Here is a 10,241-nt window from a genome sequence, read left to right on the forward strand (position 1 = left end):
AAGGCTTATTGTATATTGTCATAGTCATTCTCAGAAAGCTAATACGCCGGGAAAAATGATTAGTTTTCATGTGTAAGTTTATACAACATAATCGTGTTTACAGATGATCCAAAACTGTTTATTTTAGTTTTCTTAAAGGCGATTTGTAAAAATCGTGATTGTAATTGGGAATGGTCAAAAATAAGTGTATGATGTGGCCATTTAAAGAGGATGTTTTTATTACGTGTGGAGGAAGAAAATACTTGGAATCAATGTTCTTGCTTCTGTAAAATAGTGCACTCTTATAGTGTCCATGAAAGCACAAGTTCAAGTGTACCAGAAATATGTCAAATAAGATTGGTCCTTACTTGACAAGAAGATTATTTGGAGGAAAAGAAAACATAAGATAGGAATTATTTTAATCGAACAGCGAAAATTTAACATTTTATTGTAAAGTTTGTTGTAGGTAGTTGTAGTTTTTGTGTGCTAAATATTTCTAACATTAGCAGCAGCAGTGTTCAGAGTGTCAAGAGGGGGAGAATTCAGTTAATTAGATTTATGCACAGTTACAGGTATGAAGGCTTTTTCAAACATAGTATCAAGTTCTATAGTCAACATTTTTAGTATTCCTACAACTGTAAAAACAAGGAACATTGGACTGAAAAAATGGCAAGATTTGTATAGGAAGAAAGGGTATTATGCCAATAAGAAAATTAAATCTGTAGGCAGAAGTTTCTTATTTAAAAACTGTTATGGGGCATATATTAATTTGTATCTGTGCCACAAATCACTGAGAAAAATCATGTAATATTCATAATTGTTAACGAGATGATATTTAAAGAGTGTTAAAAATGAGACTATTAGTCATGAAGCTTACAGTGTTACTTTGTTTCAATATTACACTTTTATTCTTGTAAAATCTATGATGAAGTTCAAAAGCATTTTGCAATGGCCTTAAATTGTGAGTTGTGAGCCAGGATTTATAGTAAAGGTATTTGATGCAATGAAACTTAATCGGTACCTTCCAGTATGTATTTTAGTAAGGGGATTGTCAATCCCATGTTTTTAAATAGATAAAATACAGGCCAAAGTTGACAATATTACAGTTGAGAAGAAACTATTTTATCTTAAAAAAAAATTTCTTAAAATTCTGAGATCATATAATCTAATTTTCTTAATAATAAATTAGGTATATGTACATACAGAATTTTGTTATGGACAAATAAGGATCGACAAGCTTCTTTTGTGCAAAAAATAAATGATTTTTTCTAGTATTACGACAAACCATAATGTGTTTTACAAACTTACCGGTAACAGTTTTTGTTTATAATAAAATATTTAGGAATAATTTGGGTTGTTTATCAATATATTAATGACTTGAATTTTGACAAATCGAATTTGTATCAAAATAATTTTACGAAATATAAAATTGATGTTCTATTACAAGATTGAGTTTTTATTGTCGACAAAAACCAGGATAAATACTAATAATAATACCCTTAATAAAATCAATGATGTTTATGTATTATGAAAATATTTGTTAGAGGACATGTTATGTAACAGTTTTTGAAACACAATTTGAAGGGACGAATAAAAAAAAATAAAACAAAAACATATTTTTTCTAGGTTTATATTAAAAATACAAGGTAGGTAATCATCAAAAATAATTATGAACCAAATGTTTTTTTATGAATATACAACTTGAACAAAAAGGTGTTTAGAACAATTTTTACCAAATTTGCAAAAATTTTAAATTGAAACGCGTAATTCAGTACAAGTAAACATGAAATACTGTAAATACTTATTTAATATCATTTCGAGTGTTTAACGACGAAAAGGTCATCTGTCCATAGCGTCTTTTGTCAGAATATTCGTATATTTAGTGTATTATATACCAATATTGTACTCAGTTTTGAAACTGATAATTAAATAAATCATATTAATGTTAACTAACCATAATAAATGATAGAATTTCACTTAATTTAAATTGCCCCCCGTATGGTTGAAAACAGCAAATTGATATTTGATTACTTATAGATTACCACCTATATACAAAATAACAGGAAGACCTGGAATATGGCGCCCAACTTGATTAGACCTTCTGCGCATGTTGACGCTCATTCTCTATCCCTTCTATTTCTCTGGTATGTACCTACCTAATATAAAGTATGTGACGTCAGTCGATGCCGTGGGGGTTAGTGAGGTAGAATCACAGAGGCATAACACTATCTTATTCTCTCAAAAAACATTTTTTATATTTAAAAATGCTTTTTATTGTAAATGTAAAGTATACCTTTTCTCCTTTTCATAGACTTTTGTATATAGACTTTATTGCCTTTAGTTTTTATTTCTTCGTTTTTCTGATATTAAACTTTTCCATGTTAAAGCTTTTCGTAGATACCTATTATATTTATAAATACTATCCGTGATCAAGGATTAATATTTCAATGACGTTCCCAATTCAAATGTGTAAAAATCACCTGGCGATGTGTGTCTGGCATGTCAAGATTAAATCTTCAAAGAATAATAAATGGCTATTTCACAATTGCTTATAAATAAACGTCAAATTATGTTATTACTGCCGAGTTTAAACGGATTATCTACGTCACCATATCAACCGAAAGTTTTGCATATGTCTTAAATGGATCTTCTTTGTAATTTTAAACTAATCTCTGAGTAAGGATTGTCGTAGTACGCTGGTTGTATCAGATATAGGCATGTTATATTTACAATGTAAATAATACCGCTGTATTACCATCGGTATACAGCTTTTAAGATAAAAAAAAGTACTGGTTTAAAATAGGCATAATAGATTAGCAACAATAGTATTTTTAAGTACGAGGCTACTTGTAATCTCACTTCTTATTAATTAAAAAAACAACATTTATTAATTACATACCTTATTCATGGTACCAATTGTCTTGGTTAGGTTAATGTGGTGAGCGTTGAAGCAATGGCAGAAGAAGCTAAAAAACTATTCCCTGTTCATCCAAACGTGATATTTAACTGTGATATTAGAGACAGTTTTGTAGATTTTCGTGTAAATGAAATGAAACAAGCCTGTGATAAATTAAAAAACGGAAAAGCCTCTGGACCTGGAAACGTGCCTGTCGAAATACTTAAGCAATTAATAGACAAAAAACCAGAGTATATTTTGAAGGTTTATAATCGCCTAGCAAGAGACTTGCTCTTTCCTCCCGAGTGGAAGAAAGCCGCACTGGTACTGATTCCTAAAAACTCTAATTCAGAAGATGGATCAGCGGTATACCGACCGATATGTCTTTTAGATATAGAAGGAAAACTATATGAACATCTTATCCTTATTAAACTAAATGAAGAACTCGATCGAATAGGAACTCTTTCAGCGCGCCAATATGGTTTTCGAAAAGGTAGACAAACATACATGCGATCGAACATGTACTTCTTATTGCCAGACAAGCAGCAGATTATGCACCAAATAATAGAAAATTATGCGCAGTAATTACTTTAGATGTGCAAAATGTGTTCAACAGTGCTTCGTGGCAGATCATTCTGGATGAAATGCAGAAATGGGGTATAAGTTCGTCTCTGACTAACATGGTGGCATCTTATCTCTCTGAAAGGACAATTTTGATTGAAGACGATACTGCTAAAAGGCAGATTAACGTAACCAGTGGAGTGCCACAGTGCGCAAAGGTTTAAAACTAGCGCCGAGCAAAACTGAAGCGGTTTTATTAACCACCAAGAGAAAACTCTCTCATATATCATTTGAGCTTCTCGGTACAACAATTTCACCAAAGAATGCAATAAGATATCTTGGAGTTTGGCTTGATTCAAAGCTCACATTCGGCGAGCATATAAATCAAGTTATACGAAAGGCGGAACGAACTTTGACCGTACTGGGTAGGCTGATGCCTAATATAGGAGGGCCACTTGCTTCCAAACGTAGAATCCTAGCCTGTGTAGCACACTCTCAACTGTTATATGCCGCCCCATTGTGGCACTTCGCAATATCAAAAGGATATAAGGCAAAAACTTAAAGCCGTAAACTGAACAAATGTCATATCCGGGGTGCATACTGATGATTGAATGGCAAAAGGAGTGGGATCTAGATAGATATGGTAGATGGACACATGATCTCATACCAGACATTAATACCTGGTTAGACAGAAGCTTTGGAGAGACGGACTATTTCCTAACTCAGGCATTGACAGGGCACGGATGCTTTAACAACTATTTGCATAAAAGGGAGAGATCCACCTCAAATTTGTGTATGTATTGCAAGGAAGTTGACAGTGTCGAACACACACTATTCCTCTGCAATGGAAACAGTTTAGAGGGTCATTCCAACGGGACAGTGGTGGACAAGTCTTTAATGCTAAAAATATGATGCAAGGGCTGCTAAGCGGTGAAACATCATGGAAAATTACATATAGATGCATTCGAGAAATAATAGGATGCGGGCAAAGGAAATAGAATGCGGGGCCTAACCGCATAGACAGCCTTCCAGCTGAAGTAATGCGCAACCGGTTTCCAGCTGGATAGAGCGATGGAATGCGAGGAGGGTTTTTTTAGTCGGTAGGAATCCGACATTACCCAACGGTGTCTTATGCAACATTTTTCGCCTCCTCCTCAAAAAAAAAATTGTCTTGGTAACAGAATTATTATAAAATGGCGGGCTTAACCCTCGAGTACTCGCGTGGGATACAGACGTATCCCATGTACGTTAAAAACACGCTTGCGCCTACACTAAAACAAAGCTGCCTACGCGCCTCTAGGTATTCTTTTAACACAGTTTGCTTGTGCTACTAGTATTATTGTGGATGTACCACTTTTGGATTTTACAGTGGTTACATGTATTGTTTTGCTGTGGGATACCGGTGTATCCCGCGCGACCCTTTATGCCATCTTATAATCATTGGTTTTAGGTAAGTTTTTTTTTATATTATTAATAAGAAAATGACTTATGAATAAAAATATAATTTAATATAATATAATATACGATGTACCTAAACAGCCGTTAAACGGTAACCTACTAAAATGCCGTTAATAGATATTGTGACGTCTTTCATGTCGGCGGAAAGTAATGCCTAGCCTTAAGCATTTTGCAAGAGCACCTGTGGGTCAGTGGCTGAGGCTATCGCTTCGTAAGCGAATGGTCCGTGGTTCAAATCTCACGCCGACCAAGACTTTTTTATATTTTTTTGCTTATAGCGTGATCTTATTGCATTGGTTTCACTCTTTTTGGTTGGATTGGTTTAGTTATTTGGCGGGTTGGTTAGCGTGGTTATTTGGAGGGTGTTAATTCATTGGTTAGTTGGTTATTTGGTGGGGTTGGTTGATTTTTACTAATTTATATTTGTTTTTTATATAAAACCGTAAAGTGTGTCACATCAACGACGTCATACCTATTAACGGCATTTTAGTAAGCTACCGTTTAACGGCAGTTTAAGTACAGCCTATAATATAATGTCTAATGAATATATTATGATGAATAATAAGAATGAGTTATGAATCTAAAACTCAAGCCTAAAATGTTTTATATTACATTTTTTATACCAAAGCATTCTGCTTTGGAGCAAAGGCCCACGAAAATATTAATTTCTATTATATTATTATGTATGACCTTTTGTATTAGCTCAGCAAAATGGCAAGCAGAGATCCGATTAAATGAATGCAATGGTACACGGGACAAAAATGACTTCCGTGGAAGTCATTTTTCAGTGGAAGATCAACTTCCGTGGATGAAAAGTCCAGGATGGGAAGAGACTGAAAACCGGAAATGGTCAATGTTATATTTTTGTCCTAGAAAAAAAAATGATATAGGACCAGAAACTATTGATCTTCATGTAGCAAGTGGATTTGCCTTGAGCATAAAAAGGAGCTATCAACGCTTTGTGTTAAAAGCACAGAAAATAAAAATTCAGTCATTTAATTTTTTTATATTTATATATGAATTGCATGTTTTTGTTTTTTGTCTGTGTTCATAATATAGTATTTTTTTAGTAAATATGTGTTTTATTTCTCATAAAATATATTATTATGCTAATTTTAAACGTAAATACAACAGTTTGACATAGGGTTACAAATGTATCCCATGCGACCGCTGGTGTAATTTTTTGCCCCGTGAGTACTCTATAGGAAACTAACTGAAAAACTTTATATATATTTTTTTAAAAAGTTGTCAAAGAACTTCTAGTCGGGTGTTACTTTGACATGCTCTTTGTTTTACTTGAAAGCCAAAGATAATGTTTGAGCAAGTTTCTTTCATACTCATAAATTAAAGAAATAGTAATATAGGTAAGTATTTCACAACTTATTTCATCAAAACCAAAGTCAAATTGGAAAAATTAAGCTGTTTATTCATAAATAGTATTATGAAAATGTTCATATCACTAAATCTGAACAGGATTTATGCATAATAAGCAGATATAACATCCCTTAACACGAAAAAAAAAATATTCTAAACTTCATAATTATCCGCATATAATTTGTTTTTTCGGGTTATTAGGCCGTCGTCGGTTAGAATTGCCACAGATTATACAGATTATAATCTTTGTTTTTTCTTTATTGTTTTTCGTGGTTCCAATTTTCGGAATCGGGCACTAGTTAGGTGACTAGTTTGCGCACATAGCACGCCCACTTATGGCCTCTAAAATTGTACACAGCGCCTGACCGGCACAGTTATTAGAGAGTTATCGGATAACCGAATAGCGTCATCCAGTATTTACGCGTACCTTATCATGGTTACGATATGCGCGAGTCAATTTTTAACGCAACACCCGCTAATAAACGTTACCGCCTGACGAAATTTGCGGATCAATTACACCAAGCGCTCTTTCTAAATAACCTCTGATAATGTTTAAAAATTGCTTAAATGGGCATGTGCGGGTATTTGACAACCGGAGCCGACCGGCGAGATCTTTTATTTTAGGTTATGTTTGAATTGTTTTGAATTATTGCTTTAATTTTATTAGATAATTTGATATTAAAGTAGCTGGGATTAGTTTTAATTAAATAAATATGGCCCAAAATATGGATTCCACCTCTTCCAATACTAAAGAACCTATAAAGAGTCTTTGTTGCTTGGAATTTTGCATAATTTGCTTTTTAAACGCATATCGTATAACAAATTAGTGATCGTTACTAACATGCATTTGTAATTTTTTATGGACAAATTTTAGGATATTCGGATTGTTTAAAGGAGTTTCTGAAAAAATGGAAATTGGAGCATTTATTTGCTATATTTGAAGGTAAGAGACATTTACCTAATGCACCTGTTTAGATAATGCATGCGTGACTATAGATAGAATAATAATATCTATAGGTATCGATTTTTTTATGCAAATAATTACAAAAATTTTAGAATTTCAACTCGTCGTATTAAAAAATTCAAAATGGGACCAAAGTTTATAATTTTAATAATTTATTTGCTTTACTTTGATTAATCGTGACGTAACATATTTTTGTAATTTGTAGAGTGATGAACCACCCCAAAAATACCAAGGAGTGAAGAAGCAGAAATAACTACTATCGAGGAAAGTAATATCAATTTTATTTCCCTGACGTTACTTTTTAGGAAATTAAAAACGTAATTGCATATTCTCATTGCCACTTTATTAGAGCTATCTGATAGTATTTTTAGATTTTCAATTGATTTCATGAACCAATTTTGTTTTGTCCCTTGATGTTTACGCTTTCACGAAGTGACAATATAAAGAAATATTGCCCTACGAATTGGTACTTCCTTGTAATAACTTAAAATATGACAAAGATCTAAAGAAATGCATTCCCAATTTTAATTAGGAATACATTTTTTACAGAAGGCAACAGTGCATTCGAGAAAATAAACGAAGTCTGACAACACCAATACTCGTGTTAAAAGTCCGAGGCGGTCCGAGGTGACGGCGGCGTTTACCAGCAAGATGAAATAAGCGCTACATCTGTGTAAGATGTATAGGCCACAACTTCAACGCTATAGCCGAATATAGGTACTAATTGAGTTATTCTATAACGTCGCTTAAAAAAAGTCATGCATTGAATACCGTCGTGGCAACTAAATTTGTTTTTGTTAATTTTCTTAATTTATACTGTAGGTACCTAATTAAATACATATCACCAAAACCTCGTCAAGCTGGACCGCTTTTAGGCCGAGCGCGCAGGCAGCGGCGTCGACGGGTGGCTGAGCGGCCGGCCGAGCGGCCCCCGATTGGCCCCCGGCCGTGAAGTATTATCGTCGAGTAAAAGGCCGTGATTTGGCGGCGAGGCCCCCGATCACCCGCCGCAATCACGGCAGCAGGACACTGCACGGCATCGGAGGGAGTGGCTGAGATTTGAGCTGCGGGGCCAATAATAACGCGTGTCGGCGGCAACCAGGTCCCCACTATTCTCGCTTTTTGGCCACGGTGGAGTCCTATCTTGTAGAGTATCAGGCGGAGGGGACAGTAAATCGTAATAGGCTTGGTGCATTTCAGTTGATTTCAACAAATTCCGACCGCAGCGCTTCAATGGCAAAAATCAGTAAATATCAGTACCTATTTTACACCGCCGGCGCCGCCGGCGCCTCGCCATCATGTTGATCGCATTAAAATAAAATTGAAATCGTGGTTTTGTCATAATATTTACCTAAGTATTTTAGTTTTTTGCTAGTGCAGTTACTGATACTATAAAACACCCAGGTACGAGGTTTGTTTGATGTAATGCTGTTTCGTGTAGTAAAAAATAAGTAAAAATTAATTCAAACTAGGCGTCGCGTCGTCGTCTTGAGTTGTGACAATTTCAAATGTTAATAAAATTGCCGAAAAAATGTTAACGCGTAAAGGAGAGCGTAATTAGGGCGTTTTTGGGTGCAAAACATTCAGTAATTCAACTTTCCCGGATATTCAACTCTCCCGAAACAACATTTTATAGCTTCATAGTTTCTCACACCCAGGGCCGGCGGAAGGGAAATATTGAGACCGGGCGAGTACCCTATCTGCCCCCCCCTTGATAGTTATTATAACTCTCTCTTTCTTTCAATACTATACATTAACTACAACTAAGCATCATTTATATTTATGCTACTTTAACAATAAATTTTCACTTTAGTCTACGGTTGCATCATAGAGTGCCATGGCTGTGTTAAAAACACTAATTTATTAATTTAAACAAGGAGCCATGGAAAATAGATTAGATCGTCTAATGTTTTTCGTGTCTTGTCCCAAATTTTTCAAATGGAACAAGGATGGCTCATTAGCATATTGGGAAAAAGCATTTTTTTGCGAATAATTTGATACCACACACTTGGAATTGGTATTTCTAGTCAAATTGTTACAAATTGTTCGTCGTTACAATTTTAAATAAACCATAAATATGCGAAAATGTCAAAACAGTTTCGTCAAATCAAAAAAAAATCAGAAAATCAGAAAACAAGGAAGACTTAAATTTAATAGATATTATAAGATTTACCAGTTTTTCTTATTTCTTTTTTGCTATTTATGGTTAAAGATTCAGTTAGTCGTCCTTGAGATAAAACATCCCTCTTATCTTCATCTGTCCACCGTTTGAAGGGAGTTTCCAATAAATTGCACACCAGTTCATTAATTGGGTTCATTTTTTAACACATGCACACACACAAAACAGTTTTAAAACACAACAACAAAACAAACAGCAAAAATTAACAAGTTAAATCAACAAAAACAATTAACAAACAACAATAAATAATTAACAACAACTTTACAGTCTTTACACGGTTAATTACTCGCCGAAGTAGCCGAATATTAGCATAAAGGAAGACGAAGCGAACTGCCCAAAAACTCATTCACATCGGTCGCCGATAAAAAAATTTCGAGGCGGGGGCCGAATTCCGCTAGGCTGACGTCATGTTACCATGGAAACCGTGCAGCCGCTCAGCTCACAAATATTTTCACTTCACTTGTCGCTTCGTGGAAACGTAGGCACGTGCGGGCCAAGAATGCTACTTTTTCGGCCGGAATTAACGATGCGGTGAACCTATTATGCAGAGGGCCGCTCGGAAAAAAAATAATTTATAAAAAATTACCAATTTATTATCTAGATCATCATTTAGCTTATACCGTCCACTGCTGAACAAAAGCCTCCCTTAACTCTAGCCATTTCCTTCTATTTTGTGCCACTTGAATCCAGTTTCCAGCCACCCTCTTAATGTCATCTGTCCATCGACTAGGAGGTCGTCCTCTGCTTCTATAGGCCTCGTGTCTGGGTCTCCATTCCACAAGTCTCTTTGTCCACCGTCCATCTGTCATCCTAGCCACATGTCCTGCCCA

The sequence above is a fragment of the Sitophilus oryzae genome, unplaced genomic scaffold (assembly GCF_002938485.1).
Source record: "Sitophilus oryzae breed Bouriz unplaced genomic scaffold, Soryzae_2.0 scaffold_1059_pilon_pilon, whole genome shotgun sequence".
NCBI lineage: Eukaryota > Metazoa > Arthropoda > Insecta > Coleoptera > Curculionidae > Sitophilus > Sitophilus oryzae.